A 23,613-nucleotide genomic window follows, 5' to 3' on the forward strand; every position below is an offset into this window, starting at 1 on the left:
ACACACACACACACACACACACACACACAAGTATTAATGTTCCAACTAAACAAAGCAGTCCTCTCCTACAGAAACTACTAAGGATGTATTTATTTTAGGGGCAGAAGATCTGAAAGGGAAGAAATAGTGAGCAAAAAATTTGGTAAACATGTAAGTATATACAAATATTTGTGTAGGTAAATAAATAAAATGCTTGTAAAAATAAACAAATAGAAATGCTTATAAAAGTTTAAAAAATGATATAATATTAACAACGGAGTTGATGTGTTGTTAAGAAGAGAAAGTAAGCTGGGCACAGTGGCTCATGCCTGTAATCTTAGCACTTTGGGAGGCCAAGGTGAGTGGATCATGAGGTCAGGGGTTTGAGACCAGCCTGGCCAAATTGTTGAAACCCCGTCTCTACTAAAAATACAAAAATTAGCTGAGCACGGTGGCACACACCTGCAATCTCAGCTACTCAGGAGGCTGAGGCAAGAGAATTGCTTGAACCTGGGAGGTGGAGGTTGCAGTGAGCTGAGATCACGCCATTGCACTCCAGCCTGGGTGACAGAGTGAGACTCCGTCTTAAAAAAAAAAAAAAGAAGAGAAGGTAAAACCTTGATCAATTTTAGACTTTACTAAATTAAGTCAGCATGGTAAAATGTTAAGTGTGATCACTGTAAGAACAGTAATAGAGCATACAACTTCCAAATCAGTATAAGAATTAAAAGAAATGGGTAAGAAAAACTTACACTCAGAAACACCTAATCTATCTAAAAGAAAATGGGAAAGGAGGAAAAAAGCACTAGAATAAATGATACAAATAGAAAATGAATTTTAAAAATAAGTTTTTAGACAGAAATACAAACACATGAACAAATCCAATAAACACAAATGGACTAAAGTAGAAACTAAAATAACAGACAAAGATTTTTCAGTTTGGCTAAAAAGAAATTCAGGTATATGATTTTTCCAGGGGGCACACTAAACTTCTAAGGAAATAAAAGGTTGAAAGTAAACAAACTAAAGGCAAAGCAAGGCAAAAAAAAAAAAATTAAAAAAAGTGACTTAGGCAAAAGTAAATAAAATAATGATGAGGGATGGGGTCAAGATGGTGGACTAGAAGCAGCTTATATGTGCCACTCTCACAGAGAGGAACTAAAAGGCTAATGAACACTGATCCTGCAGGTCAATCATCTGAGAAACCGTGTTGGAATCCACCAAGGCAGCAGGAGAATACAGAGAGTAGAGAGGAGCAAAGCTCGTCACCTGGGATCACAGTGGAGCTGGAAGAACCTCTCCAAAAATGAGAAAGGGTGAGTGAGTGAGAGCTCCCGGGGAGCTTCATGCTCTTCACAGAGGCCTGTGCAAGACTGGGAATAGGAAAATCTGCCTGGCCCCCACTGTGCTTCCAGACTAAGGGAGAGAGCTACCCAGACATTTTGCAGGGGCAACAATCAAGTTCAAGGGGACCTCCACAAGCCTCTTAACCCAGACCAGACCAGCACCAGATGGTAAAGCAGACAACCACATCTACCCCTGCTGCTGATAGCCAGGCAAGCAACCCCTGGTAGAGCTTCTGACTCAACAGTCCTGCTTCTGAGAGAACTCAGCTGAGGGGCACAAGCCTCCTGTTGTCCCAGGAAACACCTGGGCAGTAGGGCATGTGACTCTGCTGACCCTGCAAGACAAGCAACACTTGCTGGGGCTTCTGGACCAGCGGTCTGGCTTCTGTGTGGACTGAACTAGAGGGTGCAGCTTTCTGTTGTCCCAGGAAACACCCAGACAGCAGGGCATGTGACCTGCCTAACCCTGCCACTGGTAGCCAGGCAGGCAATGCCTGCTGGAGTTTTGGCCCAGCAGTTCCACTCCTGTGGGAACTCAACCAGTGGGTACAGACTCCTATTGTCCCAGGAGGTACCCAGAACGCAGGACAGGCATTTCCCACAACCCCTGCCACTGGTGTTCAGGTGAGCCACATCTGCTGGGGCTGCTGGCCCAGCAGTCCTAGTTTTCCCTGAATTTGCTGAAGGATGAAGGCTCCTGTTGCTCTGGAAACACCAGGAGGTCAGGGCAGGCAATTCAACCCGCCACTGCCTTCCATAGCCAGATGGGCCACACCCACTAGAGCTTTCAACCCAGAGGTACCACTTCTGCCTGAAATCTGCAGGCAGGTGCAACCCCATGTTTCCCCAGGAAGCACATGGACATCAAATTAAGGCCAACCTGGCAATAATACTGCTTGTCTGCCAACTGCAGCGCTTGCCTGAGGGAGCTCCACAGATTAGAACACCCAACAGAAGAAATGCAGGCACGTAAACAGTAATCATAGAGGGTGTCACCAAGACCCAGGAGTGGACTAGAATTAAAGCCTTATCTGAAACTATGAAATGAAAGACTTTATCCCCAAAAGAATGTTAGTAACCACAAAAGTAAATGAGATAATTTAAATAAAAATAACTTTTCATTTATAAATTGCAATGCAAACATTAATCTTCACCTATGTTAATTTACTTCAACAAAGCCCTCAAGTTTTTAAGGGGAGTATTCACTTTATTTTCCACATGCCCATCAAAGAGCATATTTGATCTTACTAGAAGGCCAATATTCCTTACCAGCAGCACATTAATCCTAGGCCTATAGGAAAAGGACTTGCCTGCAATGAGCTTTGTGACAAAATGGAGGTTTTCAGGTTGCTTATGAAAATTCTGTTCTTTTGAAAAACCTTAACATGAATGACATGCTGATTTAGTTATAATCAAACTGAAAACTCAAAAAGCCAAAGTACCTTCTTTCCTCTGAATGACCATAACATTTCCCCAGCAAGAGTTCTTAACCAGGCTTAAATAGCTGAAATGAGAGAAATAGAATTCAGAATATGAACAGGAATGAGGATCATCAAGATTCAGGAAAACATCAAAACCCAATCCAAGGAATCTAAGCATTGCAATAAAATGATACAGGAGCTGATAGTCAAAATAGCCATTATAAAAAAGAACCAAACTCATCTAATAGCGATAAAAAAACATGCTACAACAATTGCATAATGAAATTGCAAGTATAAACAGCAGAATAGAACAAAATGAGGACAGAATCTAAGAGTTCAAAGTCTGGCTCTCTGAAATAGTCAGACAAAAATAAAGAAAAAAGGATTTAAAAGGAAGGAGCAAAATGTCCAAAAGATATAGGATTATGTAAACAGACCAAATCTGTGACTCACTGGTGTCCCTGAAAGAGATGGAGAGAAAGCAAGCAACTTGGAAAACATATATCAGGGTCTTGTGCATGAAAACTTTCCAACCTTGCTAGAAAGACCAACATTCAAATCCAGGAAATGCAGATAACTTCTGTGAGACATTATACAAGAAGACCATCTCAAAGACACATAATCATCAGATTCGCCAAGGTCCAAGTGAAAGAAAAAATATAAAAGGGAGTTAGAAGAGGCAGGTCACATACAAAGGGAACCCCATAAGGCTAACAGTGTGCTTTTCAGCAGAAACTCTGCAAGTCAGAAGACGTATTGTCTATATTCAGGATTCTTAAAAGAATATTTGAACCAAGAATTTCATATTCAGCCCAATCAATCTTCATAAGTGAAGGAGAAATAGGATCATTTTCAAACAAGTAAATGCTGAAGGAATTCATTATCACCAGACCTGCCTTACAACTGGTCCTGAAAGGAGTGCTAAATATGAAAAGGAAAGATAATCAGTCACTTCAAATATACACTTAAGTAAACAAACCAGTGACACTATAAAGCAGCCACATAGACAAGTCTGCATAATAACCAGATAACAATATGATAACAGGATCAAATTTACACATATCAATAGAAACCTTGAACGTAAACAGGCTAAATGCCCCATGTACATAGTGGCAAGCTGCATAAAGAAATAAGACCCAATCTTATGCTGACTTCAGGGGATCCATCTCACATGCAATGACATCCTCATACTCACAATACAGGAACGGGGAAAAATCAACCAAGCAAACAACAAACACAAAAATGCAGGAATTACAATCCTAATTTTAGACAGAACAGACTTTAAACCAACAAAAAACAAATAAAGAAGCACATTTTACAATGGCAATACTTTCAATTCCACGATAAAATCCAGTTAAGTAGAAGATGGCCACCTTGACGCAGCCAGGTAGAACAACTGCCATCAAAAGGCCAAGACAACTGGTACACTTTGAACAAATCTTCAGAGGGAAGGCATTGAGAGTGGATGGAGGGAAAACACAAAAGCTCGGCTAAAGTGGGAGGAAGCTGGGAACCCTACAGCAGGCTACCATGCAGAGGATTCATTCCTGCCCTACAACAACTCCAAAGGAATGGATGAGTTGAACTGACAAGGAGCAATGCACTCTTGCCACAGGCCTCTGGAATCTTGGCAAAAGGAGACCCCTTAACTATCATGGACACTTACTTGAGTTGTCAAGAAGAACTGCTTAGAGAAGAGGTAGGGGCAGCTTGCCAGCTGATGCAGAGCCCAAAGGGTTTAGTGCCTAAGCATCTGTAGCAAAGCATGACAAGGGATGCTCATCCCTGTAGGCTTAACATGCTACCACAGGAGACATTATCCCCAGGGAAATTCTCAGACTCGAACTCTGCAAGGTGGTCTTGCCCATCAGATAAGGATAGCCTGATTTGAGTACCCCGTGGTATGCTGGCCTCTTCCAGGGCCCCAGCCTGGACATGCCTGCTTTTAGGACAGCCTCAGGTCCCCTGGGGGCCAATATAATACCTGCTGCACCAGTGGACTGTGCCTGACTGGCAGAGAGCTCCAGCAAGGCAGCCCTCATGGCCACATATCAGCCTGCCTATTCCCTACCCCCACTGCAGCTTCCTCCAGGTCCACAGCTACCACATACATCACATTGCCAACACATGGTGTACATGGGTGGGTTTTACCTTCCCAGCAATGACAGGGTGTGTATGCATGCATCCTACCCTGCCAATATACAGACCAGTGGCACTATAAAGCAACTGCACAAACAAGCCTGCATAACAAGCTAACATCATGATGACAGGATCATATTCACACATATCAATAATAACCTTATATGGAAAGGGGCAAAATACCCCAGTTAAAAGGTACAGAGTGACAAGTTGGATAAAGAACCAAGATTCATTGGTATTCTGTCTTCACGAGATCTATTTAACATGTAGTAACACCCATAGGCTCAAAATAAAGCGATGGAGATAAATCTACCAAGCACATGGAAAACAGAGAAAAGCAGGGTTTGCTATTCTAGTTTCAGATAAAATAAACTTTAAACCAACAGAGACAAAAACCAGGGGTATTACATAATGGTAAAGGTTTCCATTCAACAAGAAGACCTAACTATTCTAAATATATATGCACTCAACACAGAAGCAACCAGAGTCATAAAGCAAGTTTTTAAAGACCTTCAAAGAGACTTAGACTCCCACAAAACAAGAGTGGGAGACTTCAACACCCTACTGATAGGATTAAATAGATCACTGAGGCAGAAAATTAACAAAAATATTCAGGATCTGAACTGAGCACTGGATCAAAAGTACCTGATAGGTATCTACAGAACTCTTCACCCCAAAAGAATACAATATAAATTCTTCTCATCACCACATGCACATACTCTAAACTCTGCTACATAATTAGACACAAAACAATCCTCAGCAAATGCAAGAGAAGTGTAACAAAGCAACTACTCTCTTGCATCACAGCACAATAAAATTAAATATCAAGTCAGAAATAATCACTCAAAACCATACAATTACATGGAAATTGAATAACCTGCACCTGGACAACGTTTGAGTAAATAATGAAATTAAAGCAGAAATCAAGAAGTAAGAATTTATTTGAAACTAATGAGAACCAAGATATCACACCAGAATCTCTGGCACACAGCTAAGGTAGTTGTTAACAGGAAAATTTATAGCACCAAATGCCCACATCAAAAATTTAGAAAGATCTCAATTTATCAAACTAACATCACAGCTAAATGGACCAGAGAAGCAAGAGTAAACTGACACCCAATTTAGCAGAAGAAATGACCAAAATCAGAGAAGACCTAAAGGGACTGAGATATGAAAACAACTCAAAAGATCGATGAATCCAAATAATCAATGGTTGTTGAAAAGATAAATAAAAAAGACCGCAAGCTAGGCTAATAAAGAAGACAGAAGATCCAAATAAAAACAATTAGAAATGACAAAGGGAGTTACACTGATCCTAAAATTACCAGTAAACCTACAGAAACACAAATAACCATCAGAGACTACTGTGAATACTTCTATGCATACAAACTAGAAAATCCAGAAAAAAATAAATTCCGGGACATATACACCAACCCAAGACTGAAACCAAACTCTATCAAATTAGCAATGACATTCTTCACAGAATTAGAAAGTATTTAAAAATTTATACAGAACCAAAAATACAGCCTAAATAGCCAAGGCAATCTTAAGCAAAAAAAGCAAAGCTGGATGCATCACATTACTTGACTAAACTATACTACCAGACTACAGTAACCAAAACAGCATTGTACTGGTGCAAAAGCAGACAAATAGACCAATGGAACAGAATAGAGAGTCCAGAAATAAAGCCACACATGCACAACCTGATTTTCAACAATCCTGACAAAAACAAGCAATGGCAAAATGACTCCCTATTCAATCAAATGTGCTGGGATAGCTGGCTAGCCAGATACAAAAGATTGAAACTGAACCCCTAGTCATAACACATACAAAAATAAACTCAAGATGGATTAAAGGCTTAAATGTGAAGCATACAATTCTAAACACCTTGGAAGATAACCTAGGAAATACTATTCTGGATATAGGATTTAGCATAGATTTCATGACAAAAATACCAAAAGCAATTGCAACAAAAACGAAAATTGACAAATGTTATCTAATTAAACTTAAGATCTTCTCAACTGCAAAAGAAATTGTCAGCAAAGTAAACAGACAACCTGCATGATATGGTTTGGCTCTGTGTCTACACCAAAATATCACTTAGAATTGTGATCATTCCCATATGTCATGAGAGGTACCATGTGAGAGGTAACTGAATAATGGTGGCAGGCTTTTCTTGTGCTGTTCTCATACTACTGAATGTCTCAAAAGGTCTGATCATTTTTTAAAGGGGACTTCAAAGCTGGAGACATCACACTACCTGACTTCAAACTATACTACAAGGCTACAGTAACCAAAACAGCATGGCACTGGTACCAAAACAGATATATAGGCCAATAGAACGGAACAGAGGCCTCAGAAATAATGCCACACATCCACAGCCATCTGATCTTTGACAAACCTGATAAAAACAAGCAATGAGGAAAGTATACACACACACACACACACACACACACACACACACACACACATCAGCATATGGACACACAGACACAGAAACACATCCTTTTGGTTCTATTATAGCTCTCTGGTGAACTTTAACAAATACAAATCCTCAAGCCAGAAGTTTGAGAACTGATGCCCTAGAGAAACTTTCACGCATGTGCTTCGACATGTACATTCTCTAGATATACAGAATGCTCCTTGAAGTATTGCTTGTATTAGCAAACAATGAGAATCATCCAAGTAACATGATAGTAATGAACATGAATAAATAATATGTGGGAAAACTCACAAAATGGATATCACAGAGCAGTGTAAATGAATATACTACAGCTGCATATAAAAATATAGATAAAAGGTAGAAACACTATATTGAGGAAAAAAATAAGATTCAGATTACCATATACATTATGATATATCCTAATGAAGTAAAAATAATACATTCAGATATACTATGTATATATAATTATATATGTGAATACATGTATGTGATATAAAACTACATTTAGCAAAACAGTAATGTTCAAAATATTCAGGTTGATTGATTGTCTCTAGGTACAAAGTAGGGGAATGGGTCAAACAGGTAAGTGATTTCTATCCTGTAAATAATTATATCTATTGGTTAGCTATTGTGAACAAACTACTTTCAATTTCAGTGGCTTACATGATAATTAGTTTTTTGGGGGGAGTTGTTTATGATCTGTAAGTCAGCTGGGCCACTCAGCTTCAGGCTATGGTAGTTGGGGCAGCTCTGCTTCCCAATTCAGGTCTGTAAGAGCAATTCTGTCCTACACAGGTATGTTCTGGGACTGAGTCTGAAGGCATAGTAACTACTCAATGGTAGATTTTAACATTGAGGAAACACAGGGCATCAAGCTCTACAGTAACCCCACATTGCAAGCCTTGGCATGCTTGATATTGGTTAATATTCATTGGTCAAAACAAGTCAAATGCACAAACAGAAATTCTAGGGGTGGGAAAGTACACTATTTCCAGGGAAGTAAGGAAATGAGAAAAAAATATTTTGGAAGAGACATATAATTTACCAAAATAATTTTGTTCTAAATATAGGCAGAGTTTTCTCAGCTATTCAATTTTTATTATTTATAAATTACATAAATGTCTCATAGTTTCTCTCTTATATAGCAAATATTTCATACTAAAATTAAATAGAAATCTGTACAAGAAAAAGCACCATTTGAGAGGCTAAAGATGTTGGATTTTATTGTTTAATCAGAAATTGTGTAACTATTCATAACATTTATAAATGTATATTGATCTCATTTCTTTTTTAGAATAAAACTAAAAATATTTTCAAGTGTATATTTTATTAACTCATGTTCAAAGTATTTTAATAATCCATTTTGTAGCAAAGAGAAATAAGCAAGGAAAAAGAAATTATTGATAAAATAAAATACATGCTATTATTCTCATTAAAATTACTTTCAATTATTAGGAAAATATAGCTTATAGAGTAAACCAGCTAAACATTATGAGTTTGCAGGATTTGGTAGTTATTATATCAGCATTTGGGATTCAAAACACTATGTTGTATATTGATTGCACATCCCTATGTGCTAAGTGCATATTCAAATTTTGTTCATCTCTTCATGGATACCTCTTTTAATCATTTTTATCATAAATTTGTGTGTATTTTTTTTTTTTTTGCTGTTTCTCCCTTTTCAAACCTACTCGATTGTTCTCTGCTTTCTAATTTAACTGTAATTTCATGGATACATGGAGGCTGCCTCTCCTAGGCCTCTCAATTCCAACCTTTCTTTCTATAGAGAATATTTTTTAGCTAACTGTGCTTTATATCTACCTTTATTTGTCACTAAGTCCTCTGAAAATTCTTTTTACAGTTTATGAAAAGTATAAAAATAGTCATCAAGTTTGGAACAAACAAATTTATAGTTTGCAAATAATAAGCATTATATTTAGAAACATAGTATTTCCTATAATGGTTTCATTACACATATTACATACATGCTCTTCATGTGCATTCTTGTCATTTTTCAGACTTTAGTACATAACTACAGAAACATAAGAGCTTGTAACTATTGGCAGGGCACCATGGCACATGTCTGTAGTCCCAGCACGTTGGGAGGTCAAGGTGAGCAGATTACTTGAGCTCAGAAGTTTGAGACTAGCCTGGACAACATAGTGAAACCTCATCTCTACAAAAAATACAAAAATTAGCCTAACAAAGTGGGACTTGCTTGTAGTCACAGCTACTTGGAGGCCAAAATGGGAGGACTGCTTAAGCCCAGGAGGTGGAGGTTGCAGTGAGCTGTGATCGTGCCACTGCACTCCAGCCTGGTCAGAGTGAGACTCTGTCCCAAACAAAACAAACCAAAACAAAAACCTGTTTCTATTGAAAATTACTTTAGTTTTGAAAATCAAACATATTACAGGTGCCAGATTGATGTTAATCACTTTTTCAAAAAAGAAATATAGTGAAGTGTTTTTATGAGAGAGGCGTGGAACAGGAGGACTCAATGCTTCTTATATCACTAAGTCGGAAGTGGAAAGCATAGAAGTAAGAAGACTTGGTTGGTTTCTCATTCTGGCTCTGCATAAATGTTCCTACATGACCTTGGATAGGTCATTTGATATTTACATTTCCATCTCTGAAATTTATTGTCTTTATTTGGAAATATGGATAATAAATTCTGGTCAATATACTCTTAATGATTGTTTTGTAGATGTAGTAAAAGACTTCTTACAAAGCAAATTTTTAATTCTTTGTACCCTTCAAATTTGGGATTTTTTAAAGATTCTCTTGTTGTCTCTAGTTAAGTCTTCTGTTTTGTTTTGTTTTGTTTTACTTGCCAAATGAGTAGTTCCTCTCCTAGGAAATCTTCAGTAAAAGGTAATAGATTTTTATGAGCTGAAGAGAAGTCAGAGTATAAGTTATTATGTAGAATAGTTTATCACTATTTCTGTAAGTAGTGGAAAAAAGTAAATTACTATTGCTATATTGTAGTCTCATTGACCTGTGTCCATCTACTCAATAGAACTATTTGAATTTATAAAAAGGCTGTTAGTCACAATGTTCTTGGTTATCATAGAATATGTATTAATTTCATGCAGCAGAATTACATATAACCAAAATCTAATAAAATTAAGTTCAAATATCTTCTTGCATTATATTTGTATAAGATACAACTTTGGTTTCACTGAGTCATAAAATGATTACATTAGAAAAACTCACACTTAGAATTTAGATTACATAAAAATATTAAGGCATATGTGAGATACATTTAGTGTACAATTTGTGAAAACCCTCCAATCTTTATGAACTAAAATAAAAGGGCTGCTTTCATGCAAGTTTCTTTAAATTCTTAGCCTTGATACAGCACTTCTGGCTGGATGAGGACTGAGGGTAGAAAATGATGGCACTGGGACAGAGCAAAGTAAAGTAAGTACAAGTCCACACAGAGAATGGTGTTGGTTGGTTTCCTGAAGTAAACAGTGATCACATCTAGTGCTCCTGCCTTCATTCCAAAATGCTGTGTTCTTCCTTTGTGTAGAAATCTAGAGTCAACCAAGAATCACAAACAAAAGGAACTGAGAGGACAGCACTATATACAGCTATTGTGGATTCTAGTGAAGTGAGAGAGAGAGAGAGTTGAACCTTAAGGAAAGAACAGCCGCTGCCTGAGTAGTTCAGAAAAGTTCAGTGAGATCACAGAGGGAGACTCAATTCAAGAAAGAAATAGAGAAACGCAGAAACCTGAAAAATATTTGCATGATAGCCAAGAAAGCTCAAGTAATATTTGTAATAATTTTGCAATGAGTTTTCCTACAGAGGGACTCTAGACATCTCCTTTAAATGCCCCAAATAGGGAAGGTGGAGCTCGAAAGGAGAATGATGTAAAGCACAGCACAGAAAAAGAATAAACCTCCAGACTAAGGCCTCCCATGCTTTGCACCAGAACTATTGTCTCTTGGATGGATGCATTGTGTAGAGCTCCAGGGTCACCTGGGCCAGTTGCTCATGCACCTTCAAATGAATCATTTTTTCTTTTACCTTTACTTGACTCATAACAATTGTACATATTTATGGGCTGCAGAGTGATACTGCAATAAATAAGTATAAAGAAGTAAGGAAATCAGGGTATTTAGCATATTCATCATCTCAAACATTTATCATTTCTTTGTGTTGGGAATGTTCAAAATCCTCTCTTCCAGATTTTTGCAACTATATACCAAATTATTGTTAATCATAGTCATCTTGCAGTGCTATAGAGCACAAGAACTGATTCCCCTAGTCTAGCCATAATTTGGTATCAGTTGACCAACTTCTTTCCATCATCTCCCTCCCCTTCTCAGCTTCTAATAGCCATAATTCTGCTCTTTATTTCTATGAGCTTAAAATTTTTTTAGCTCCCACATATGAGTGAGAACATGTACCATTTGTTTTTCTGTGCCTGACTTATTTCATTTCACATAATTTCTCCAGACTTATACATGTTGCTGTGAGTAATAGGATTTCATTCTTTTTGTGGCTGTATAGTATTCCATTGTGCATATACACCACATTTTATCTATTCATCTATTGGTGGACATTTAGGTTGATTCCATATCTTAGATATTGTGAATAGTGATGCATTAAGCATACAAATACACTTATCCTTTTAATATACTGCTTTTTCTTCCTTTGAATAAATACCTAGTAGTGGGATTGCTGCATTTTATGGCAGTTCTATTTTTAGTTTTTTTGAGAAACCTCCATGCTGTTTTCCACAAGGGCGTACTAATTTACATTCACATTGACAGTGTATAAATTTCCTTTTCTCTGCATTTTCACCAGCATTTTTATTTTTTTCTTTTTGATAATGGCCATTCTAACTAGGGGGAGACAATATCTCATTGTGGTTCCGATTTGCATCTCCCTGAGGATTAGTGATACTGAGCATCTTTTCACATGCTATCAGGTCATTTCTATGTCTTCTTTTAAAATACGTCCATTTATATCTTTCCCCACTTTTTAGGAGGATTCCTTGCAGGTTTTGTTGTTGCTGTTGAGTCGTTTGAATCCCTTGTATGTTCCAGATATTAGTCCATTGTTGTATAAATAGTTTGAAAATATTTTCTTCCATTCAAAAGGTTGTCTCTTCACTCTGTTGATTGTTTCCTTTGCTGTGCAGAAGCTTTTAGTTTGATATGGACACATTTGTCTACTTTTTTGTCATCTGTGCTTTTTAAGTCTTACCCACAAAATCTTTGCATTGAATAATGTTCTGAAGCATTTCCCTTATGTTTCTTCTAATAGTTTTATAGGTTTAGGTCTTATATTTAAGTCTTTAATCCATTTTGAGTTGATTTTTATATGTGGTGAGAGATCAAAATCTAGTTTTATTCTTCACAAACGGATATTGTTTTCCCAGCACTCTTTGTTGAAGAGGGTCTCCTTTACCTATTGTATGTTCTAGGCACCTTTGTTGAAAATCAGTTGGCTGTAAATATGTGGCTTTATTTCTGGACTCTGTATTCTGCTTCATTTTTCCATGTGTCTGTTTGTACACCAATATCAAGCTGTCATGGTTACTACAGCACTGTAGTGTATTTTGCAGTCAGGTAGTACGACGTCTTCAGCTTCACTCTTTTTGATAAGCATTACTTGGGATACTTAGACTCTTTGTGGTCCTCTGCAAATTTAAGGATTTTTTTTTCTCTGTTTCTGTGAATAATGTAATCGGTATTTTGATAGAGATTGCATTAAATCTGTATGTCACTTTGGGTAGTATGGGCATTTTAACAATATTAATTCTTCCCATCCATGAGCATAAGACGTCTTTCCATCTTTTTGTATGTCCTGTTCAATTTCTTTCATCAGTGTATTGCAGTTTCTATCGTAAAGATTTTTTACGTCCTTGGTTAAATTTATTCTTAAGTGTCTTATTCATTTTTTTTGTCTCTATTGTATATGAGATTGCTTCCTTGATTTCTTTTTCAACTGGTTTATTATTGGTGTACTGAAATGCTGCTGAGGTGGACATGACTTGCTCAAGAAGCTAAGGGTGAGTGTGGCAGGCAGGTGGAAGGTTGAGTGGGGAAGGTTAAAAATAAAGGTCTGAGAAGTATGAGAGGCCAAAGCATATAAGATCTTCCTATCTGTTGCTGGTAAGATATTTGGAATTTAGTCTGAGTGCTAAGATATTTCAAGACACAGGAGATTTATTTATTCATCTCAAAGTTGATTGCAATGTGCCAGACAACTCAACACAGCATCCTCCTGTGTTTCTCAAACACACCAAGCATGCTTCTCTCAGAACATCTAGGCACACTCTCTGCCTCTGCTACTAGGATATTCCCATGGCTTTCTCCATGACTTCAGTTAAGACCTTTTCTCTAACTTCACCTTATCATGGAGGGTGGGCATCTCTTATAACCCCTTTAAAAGTGCATCTTCTCAATATTTTCCCTTTCCCTGTTATCCTTCCCTGCTTTATTTTTATCCATAGCACTTACCACCATCTAAGGAATTATATAGCACTTATTTACTGTCTCTGTCCCTGCCAATTGAATGTAATAGACAGAAGGGTAGGAACATTTTTAATTTGCTGCTATTTCCCCAATGCCTAGTATGGTGATTTGCACAAAAGGACTCTCAATAAATAGCTGTTGAATCAATGATTCAATGGATGAAACACAATTTTGAATTCCCTCAACTCCTGTTTTAAATAGATAATTTAAATACTTCTTCAGGTTTTATAAATATAAGTACATGCCAATGTATTGTATGTGCCATTTGCCACTGGACATTTAATTTGAATATTTATTTTCTTACAGAAGCTTTATTTCATAAAATGGTAAATATTTGCTTTTGAATTTTGCCTGAGTTATTATACAAATGAAATATCTGACTTTGCTGAAAGACATTACCACATAACCTTGGGAACATAGCATATCCCGAACCTCATAATACTTTTTAGGATAGATGCATGGCATACATAAATTTAGTGATTAAACAATTTGCTCCCATAAAATAAATTGTTAAAATCATATATCTTATCTTCTTCTACTAGTGAAACGTCAAATACATCGAGTCTTTTGATCTTCATAATAGAGTATTTCACAAATCGTGTTAGTGAACAAATTCCAAGCATTAAGTCTGAATTGCACTGGTAGCTTCCAGACTGGTCTTCATTCTAATGCTTTTGCCTTCTATAATTTATTTTCAGTACAGAAGCCTGAAGAATCCTGTTTATGCCACTTGTCTGCTCAAAACTCTCCAATAGTTTCTCATTTCTCACAGTAAGAATTAAAAACCCTAACAATGAAATAAGGCATTTCCCAATTGCCTACCATCCACTGAGTTACCACTCTGACTTTTTCTCCGTCTACTCATCTCACTTTCCCTACTCTAGCCACATAAGGTTTTGCACTTGCTATCTTTATTCCTAGAATGTTCTTTCCCAGAAAAAACCCATGACCAGGCCCCTTCCCTCTCTTTAGGCCTTTATAGAAAGACACACCAAGGAAGGGAGGCCTATCTGAATTCCAATTTCGTCCTTAACACTATGCCCCTTACCTACTTTGGTTTTTTCTTTTTTTAAAAAAACTTATCCTTATTAATATGATTTGGCTGTGTGTCACCACCCAAATATCAACATGAACTGTACTCCCATAATTCCCACATGTTGTTGGAGGGACGTGGTGAGAGATAATTTGCATCATGGGGGCAGTTTCCCCCATACTGTTCTAATGGTAGTAAATAAGTCTCATCATATCTGGTACTTTTATTAGGGGTTTCTGCTTTTGCATCTTCTCTTGCCACTGCCATGTAAGGAGTGCCATTCACCTCCCATCATGGTTCTGAGGCCTCCTTAGTCACATGGAACTGTAAGTCCAATTAAACCTCTTTTTCTTCCCAGTCTCAGGTTTGTCTTTATCAGCAGTGTGAAAACTAATACTAATACATTAATGTACTAGGCATTTTACTGGTTTTTCTTGTTTATTGTCTGCTTTCCTCAAGATCTCACAGTTTTGTGGGCTTCTGCTTTACCTACTTCTTTATTCTTTGGTACATCCAAAGAAAATAAATGCCTTTAACTTAGGTTCAATTTTCTGCCTGAATTCGGTTCTTACAGAAAAATATTTTTTACTAAAAGCCTCAAGCTTACCCTCTTGCAGAGTTTTAAATTGCCTTGTCTCTGGGCCAAGAATTGTGAAGACCCAACTGCTATACCTATCTCTCACAAGGCTCTAGGAGATGCATCGTTTTCATTCAGACCAGGATCCAGGGCTTGTGACAGCTTCAGAGGCAAGAGCTCTCCATTTCCAAACCCCTTGTCTGTTTCTTATCCTGTGTGCACGTGGTCTATAGAGCAAGAAAGCCACCCTACTGAGAATGATTTTTTAACCATATACTCCAGGCTTTCTTTACACCCAACCTTGGCCCTGCACGTCACTGAGTATGCTTATAAAGCTGAGAAAATTCTACAACTCAACTTCTTGTCTGTTGCTTGGGTATCTTCCAATAGATGCTGTGCTATAGATTACTGTATTTTTTAATTTATGAATTTATTTCATTTTTTAAAGATGCACTACAAAAAACAGGACAAATATAAAAATACATATGTCTCTGCACATTTTTGCCTTTTTTTCTTTGGACTAAATATTGAGAATTAGAAGGCAGTATGTTCAAAGATCATTTTTTCCACCTCGTCTTCACCAACATAGAATTGCTTTTACTGAATTAACAGTGGTATTATTATTCCTCCCTATAAAAATTATATGACACAGTCTTATGGGCATTATTGAAAGGTTGTTGTTGAGGCCATTGCTCAATAGATTTTAAATAAATGTATCATATACTCTTAAAATGGAGTCAGGGTGAAATGCTTTCAGGCCTTACTAGCAAAAGTCATTATTCAGCACTGACAGCCTGAGAGCATTTCTTTTAATGACAATGAGAAGCATATAGCTGACTAGGTCTCCTTCTTTTTGTAGACTGCTATGACACTTAGGCTCAAATTTGAAGGCCTCCTTTGGTAATTTACAAAACTATTGGCTTTTATTAATTAATGAATATCCATAAAGTAGAAAATATTTAAGGCATATTATATGCATTTTAAGTATTTATCTGACTCCTGGCTTTACCTTATTTTACATGTCCTATGCTTTCCTTTACAGCAATTATTTTTTTTTTTAAAATACACATATTGTCAAGCCTTCTAAATTTCTTTGGAAAATAACTGATACAAAATATAAAATTCACAAGTTGTACAATGTTCTAGAAATATACAACTGAATGAATAAACTCTGCCCCCAAAGTATAGTAGGTTACACAAATTTAGAACCAATTAATTATAATATTTTTATAAGTATTGTAATATATAAAAACACAGGATATAGTTATGGGACAAGGAAGAATGTAACTAATTTTCTAGGCCTAGAAGCTGGTTATGAAGGTGGTCTTTAAAATGATGAACACATCTGAACAAAATCTATGCCTATGAGTAGGTGTTCACAATGTAAAAATAGGAGATGAAAAATAATGAATGTCCAGAATGTGGACATTATGTTATATTCAGATATTTTTAAGTAACTTGCATTCAGGAAGAGAAGATTAATAGAACAATTAGTCTAAATAGATAAGCAATAGTCAAATAATAAAAGGCCTTTCCTGCAGTCCTGAGGAGTTTTAATATGCAGGCCAAGAGGAAAGATTAAAGAATTTTAAGTGGAGTTAGAAAAATAGTCATATATTAATTTTAGAATAACTCCAGGGGCATGATGAAGACGTGGTTTGTGGCAGGAAGAGGGCAGGAATTATGTTAAAGAATTGATAACAATTTATCTTACAGCCTTGCACTTAGTTTTTGAACTTAATTATTTTAATATCTGTGCTTTGTATAATCACACTTATTTTGAGATATTGGTAAATGATTCTCGAGGCAGTCTCAGTCTCCCACTTGTCTTTTTCATTTAACTAAAGGATTTTTCCAAGTCTAACTAGTAACAAATGGGGATGTGCCCTTCTTGCAGTGAAAAACTCCCCCTGTGATGTTTCTACTTCTCTACCTTCTTTGACATCTGAACTGAATTTGTAAAAATCTTGAATTGCAAAATTTGTCAATATACTCATTTCTGCATTTCAGAAATACATGGTAATCAAAATATGTGAGCGTGATGCTGAGTTCAAGTCTTAGGAGCATTGATTTGATGATACATTCTAGGTCAACAGAGGCAGGACATATTTTTCATCATCTGTAGTCTCTGACTAAATATTGAATGCAATCCTTTCTTCATAATCTCTGCTTTGGTACTAAGAGTTGTTGCACAAACCTGCAACAAGACAAGGACAGTGAAGAGAATTGTTTCTCATAAACTTGTGTAGGTTCTAAGTAAAACTCAGATCAGTATTTTTCAAATAATTATTCTCTAGATAGCATTTGGAAGGTGAAAATGGAAAAACCTGTTCATTGCATGTTTGAGAGGAAGCATTCAATATTAAGGCTCAGATTGTTTCAGTTATTGCATACCTGACAAAGCCACACTCTTTGGAGGCCCTATGGTGAGGGAGAGCAGGATATCGCTATGGTTCTGGAAGCAATAGTGTCTCTTTTTCTGGTATAAAAATGGCTGTTTTTCATCAATGGCAAAATTATAGAATATTATAGTGAAAATCTGAATACTTTTTTTTTTTTTTGAGACAGAGTCTTGCTCTATCACCAGGCTGGAGTGAGTGGTGCAATTCTGGCTCACTGCAACCTCTGCCTCCAGGGTTCAACCGATTCTCCTGCTTCAGCCTCCCGAGTAGCTGGGACTACAGGTGTGTACCATCACGCCCAGCTAATTTTTGTATTTTTAGTAGGGGTTTCACCATGTTGGCCAGAATGCTCTCGATCTCCTGACCTCATGATGCCCCCGCCTTGGCCTACAGAAGTCCTGGGATTACAGGCATGAGCCACTGTACTGGGCCGATTTGAATACATTTAAAACTAGCATGGTGAAAGTAAATTCATGTGTCATGTATCACAGAATTCTAGAATCTCAAGACTGGAAGAGGCTTTAAATCCATTTAATCTAATCACAGATCTCTCATTTTAATTATTTCTGCTAACATTCTGTTGATTTTATGATTTCATCATGCAGCCTCTGTTTAAAACTTCTAGTAACAGAGAACACAGTTCATTTGGTGCCAAGTAGCTCTACTAGAAACTCTCTTTTATTGAGATGTTTTTTTTTGATATGAGGGATAACATCCTTGGCGTTATTCAGAATTCAGATAATTCCTCTTTTACTCAGTAGCCTTTAGAGTACAGGGGGAAAGCTGTCATGTCCTAGAAAAACAGTCCGTTCATCTCCTTTATCATCAAATATTATTCTTCATGCCATTTCCATTTTACAAGTACACCGAGTTCTAAGCAACTGAACATCCACAATATCCTAACTCATAACTGGCCTATTAATTTGAATAAGGCATATATTTTCATTTTCTATTCTAATCTTGTATCTATTCCTTCAAATCTTGGTAATAAAATATAAAATCATATGTATTTTCACACACTGAAATATGAGATTCACTTGGTTTTCATTCCCTGAGGCAACAGATACTCCTTCTTATCTCTTGACTAATTATTTCTCATATTTCACTTTCAAATTGTTATTTTCCTTTCCCTGACAGATACTATTTTCCTAATAACCAGCCTCATATTCAGGTTGAATTTCTATTGATAAGATCAGGTTGTTTCAGGACAAGTAAGACTGTCTCTAATATTCTAAACTATATTGTATTCCTACCCAAGAATCAAGTCACTTTTCAGAAATCCAAATTTATTAATTTAAACCATCTTTAAATCCAGCTGTGTAAATCCGGCCTTTCATCTCTGAAAGTAAAAATAAAAGAAAGAAGCAGTGATAACGATACATGCATAACCAAGTCCTTGAATTTTCTGACAAATATTTTATAATCACTAAAATACTTTATTGGTCTTTCTGGAAGAACCATCTGTTCCACCATAAATTCAGTGGGGGACCAACAGTCATGACCCTAGCAGATTCTCCATCACATTTCTAATAAACTCCAGAAAAAAGCACAGATTTCATTTGAATTTTACATGTCTCTATAGATCAGATATACTTTACCAGGACTGTCCTATTCACCAAGGAATTGATAATCCTCAGGCAGGCATATTGTTTTCTGTGTGAATTCCTTATCCAGAGTTTTACAAGATTAAGCACATAGGATTGTTTAGGTATACAAATCTACTGCCCAATAGCTCTTAGTTGTTCTGGAAATAAGATAAACTAGAACATTAGGAAAAATCTGACTTTTAGGTTCTAATCACATCTTTGCCATTTTAAAAAGCCTTGTTGTTTCTGAAATATACTTAGTCTTTCTGTACCTTTCTGTTGCTTGTGAAACATACTTAGATTTTTAGTATTCTCATCAATTAAAGGAAATAATGATATCTCCCTACTGTGACTCTATAGGGTAGATCAAACTAAGGCTGTTTGTCAAAATACAACCCGTAACACAGTTGTGGTCACTAAGAGATAAAATTTGTCCATCTTCATATAATAGTCTTTTAAAAATTGTCACTTGCCTTTGAAGAAATTTTTCAAAATAAGTAACCCAAAGACAGTAAATCTCGTTTAAGGAGGATGACTGCTATTGTTTTCAAATTCCGGGAAGTCAGTTCTTTCTTGCAGAAAAGATGGGATTTTATGAGCAGAATAAATGTGAACCCCACTGTGCAATCACTCTAAGTAAGGACTAAATTACTGGCTATGCAACAGTTAGCTACGGCAAAAACTGGAATTAGAAATTAGATGCACATCATCTGAAGCTATAGATTAGCACGGTATGTGATGAGCTCAGTGACTGGGGGTGCTACCCACTCCAGCTATGTGCAAGATTTACCCTGAGCCCAGCAATAGCTGCCTATAGCACTGTTGGAGGGTGTAATCTCTGGAAAATAAGATAGCTGAAAGATGAAACCATAAGGAAATGCATGTGGGTGGATATAGAAATATAAAGAACACATTTTAAAAGATATCAAAGAAATAAAGTCATAGATACAAAATAACGAAGTGTCAAGAAAGTAATGAGGAAGTTTAAAATGCTATTGCAACATTCAGAGAAAAAGATGAAGAAACCCAGGGTGCACAATAAGCAGCACAAAGACCAAATAGTACCTGACTATAGAATTATTATCATATATTTACTGAAGAGAAACTGGTATTCAAAAATAAACTTGTATTTGTAAATCATATCCAAAGCGCATCAATGTTGATTTTCTGTTCAATATATCACATTATACATGATGATATTACCTTTTATTGATGCATAACAATGTACATAGTTTCGGGGTACATATAATAATTGGATACACTCATATAATTTGTAAACATCAAATCAATGTACTTAGGATATCTATCACCTAATATTTGCCTTGTCTTTCTGCTGGAACTATTCAAATTCTTCTCTTCTGGCTAGTTTGAAATATGCAACAGATCACTGTACAGTATAGTTACTGCAGCAGTCTATCACTAGGTCTTATTACTTTTAGCAAACTATATATTTGTACCCATTAATCAACTTCTCTTCAACCTCCCTTTACCTCTCCCCTTCCCAGGACTCTCTGGGAATGACCAATCTACTCTCTGTAATTATGAGAGTCATTTTTTTAGCTTTCATATGGGTAAGAACATGTGTTTGGCTTTAACATAAGGCAGCGAGAACATGTACCAGGCTATTGCACTTAAGATAATGACTCCTAATTCCATCCATGTTGCCGCAAATGACAGAATTTCATTTTTTTATAGCTAAATTATATTCCATTGTGTGTGTGTGTGTGTGTGTGTGTGTGTGTGTGTATGGCAAATTGTATATATATATACACACACAACAGAGTATGTATGTGTGTATGTATGTGTGTATACACACACACACACACACATATCACATTTTCTTTATCCATTTATCTACTGATGAACACTTAGGTTGCTTCCACATTTTGGCTTTTGTGAACAGTCTTGCAGTAAACATGAAAGTGTAGTTGCCTCTGATATACTGATTTCCTTTCTTTTGATTATATACCCAGTAGTGGAATTGCTGAATCATATGTAGCTCTGTTTTTGTTGAGGTACCTCCATGCTGTTTTAACTCCACCTCCTTCCCCCGCAACGCACACATATATTTTGACTTTTCACTGTCTTAGTTTACATATTTTATATTATTTATCTCTTAGCAGGTTTCTGTAATTATTATTGGTTTTTTTTTCCCATTTATTTATTTTATTGCATTTTAGGTTTTGGGGTACATGTGAAGAACATGCAAAATTGTTGCATAGGAACACACGTGGCAGTGTGATTTGCTGCCTTCCTCCCCATCACCTACATCTGGCATTTCTCCCATTGCTATCTCTCCCAAGCTTCCCACCCCCCACCGTCCCTCCCCTATTTCCCCCCAACTGACCCCAGTGTGTAGTGCTCCCCTACCCCTGTCCATGTGTTCTCATTGTTCAACACCTGCCTATGAGTGAGAACATGTGGTGTTTGATCTTCTGCTCTTCTGTCAGTTTGCTGAGAATGATGGTTTCCAGGTTCATCCATGTCCCTACAAAGGACACAAACTCATCGTTTTTGATGGCTGCATAATATTCCATGGTGTATATGTGCCACATTTTCCCTATCCAGTCTATCGTCGATGGGCATTTGGGTTGGTTCCAGGTCTTTGCTATTGTAAACGGTGCTGTAATGAACATTCGTGTGCACGTGTCCTTATAGTAGAATGATTTGTAATCCTTTGGATATATACCCAGTAATGGGATTGCTGGGTCAAATGGAATTTCTATTTCTAGGTCCTTGAGGAATCGCCACACTGTCTTCCACAATGGTTGAACTAATTTATACTCCCACCAACAGTGTAAAAGTGTTCCTATTTCTCCACATCCTCTCCAGCATCTGTTGTCTCCAGATTTTTTAATGATCGCCATTCTAACTGGCGTGAGATGGTATCTCAATGTAGTTTTGATTTGCATTTCTCTGATGACCAGTGATGATGAGCATTTTTTCATATGTTTGTTGGCCTCACGTATGTCTTCTTTTGTAAAGTGTCTGTTCATATCCTTTGCCCACTTTTGAATGGGCTTGTTAGTTTTTTTCTTGTAAATCTGTTTTAGTTCTTTGTAAATTTTGGATATCAGCCCTTTGTCAGATGGGTAAACTGCAAAAATTTTTTCCCAATCTGTTGGTTGCCGATTCACTCTAATGATTGTTTCTTTTGCTGTGCAGAAGCTGTGGAGTTTGATTAGGTCACATTTGTCTATTTTGGCTTTTGTTGTCAATGCTTTTGGTGTTTTGGTCATGAAGTCCTTGCCTACACCTACGTCCTGAATGGTTTTGCCTAGATTTTCTTCTAGGGTTTTTATGGTGTTAGGTCTTATGTTTAAGTCTTTAATCCATCTGGAGTTAATTTTAGTGTAAGGTGTCAGGAAGGGGTCCAGTTTCTGCTTTCTGCTCATGGCTAGCCAGCTTTCCCAACACCATTTATTGAACAGGGAATCCTTTCCCCATTGCTTGCTTTTGTCTGGTTTGTCAAAGATCAGGTGGTTGCACATATGTTGTGTTGCCTCCGAGACCTCTGTTCTGTTCCATTGGTCTATATCTCTGTTTTGGTACCAGTACCATGCTATTTTGATTACTGTAGCCTTGTAGTATAGTTTGAAGTCTGGTAGTGTGATGTCCCCCGCTTTGTTCTTTTTGCTTAGAATTGACTTGGCTATGCGGGCTCTCTTTTGGTTCCATATGAAGTTTAAGGTGGTTTTTTCCAGTTCTGCGAAGAAGGTCATTGGTAGCTTGATGGGGATAGCATTGGATCTGTAAATTACTTTGGGCAGTATGGCCATTTTCACGATATTGATTCTTCCTAACTATGAACATGGAATGTTTCTCCATCTGTTTGTGTCCTCTCTTATTTCGTTGAGCAGTGGCTTGTAGTTCTCCTTGAAGAGGTCCTTTACATTCCTTGTTAGTTGTATTCCTAGGTATTTTATTCTCTTTGTGGCAATTGTGAATGGAAGTTTGTTCTTGATTTGGCTCTCTTTAAGTCTGTTATTGGTGTATAGGAATGCATGTGATTTTTGCACATTGATTTTGTATCCTGAGACTTTGCTAAACTTGCTTATCAGTTTCAGGAGGTTTGGGGCTGAGACGATGGGGTCTTCTAGATATACAGTCTATAAACGTAATTCACCACATAAACAGAATCAAAGACAAAAACCACGATTATCTCAATTGATGCAGAGAAGGCCTTTGACAAAATT

The 23,613-nt window shown here is 36.9% G+C and overlaps 1 protein-coding gene and 1 long non-coding RNA gene across 2 annotated transcripts in view; one reads left to right on the forward strand and one right to left on the reverse strand.

Annotated features, from left to right (window-relative positions):
• The window catches only part of SPAG16 (sperm associated antigen 16), an 818,550-nt gene that overhangs the window by 477,685 nt on the left and 317,252 nt on the right, over positions 1-23,613 (reverse strand). The gene's annotated exons all lie outside the window — the stretch shown is intronic.
• On the forward strand, positions 3,532-19,385 carry LOC116551476. Its single transcript, XR_004268956.1, has 3 exons — positions 3,532-3,652; positions 4,497-4,501; positions 19,372-19,385. It is a non-coding gene; the product is annotated as an uncharacterized LOC116551476 (long non-coding RNA).

Source organism: Sapajus apella, unplaced genomic scaffold (genome assembly GCF_009761245.1).
Source record: "Sapajus apella isolate SASKATOON/1434 unplaced genomic scaffold, GSC_monkey_1.0 scaffold10, whole genome shotgun sequence".
Lineage (NCBI taxonomy): Eukaryota > Metazoa > Chordata > Mammalia > Primates > Cebidae > Sapajus > Sapajus apella.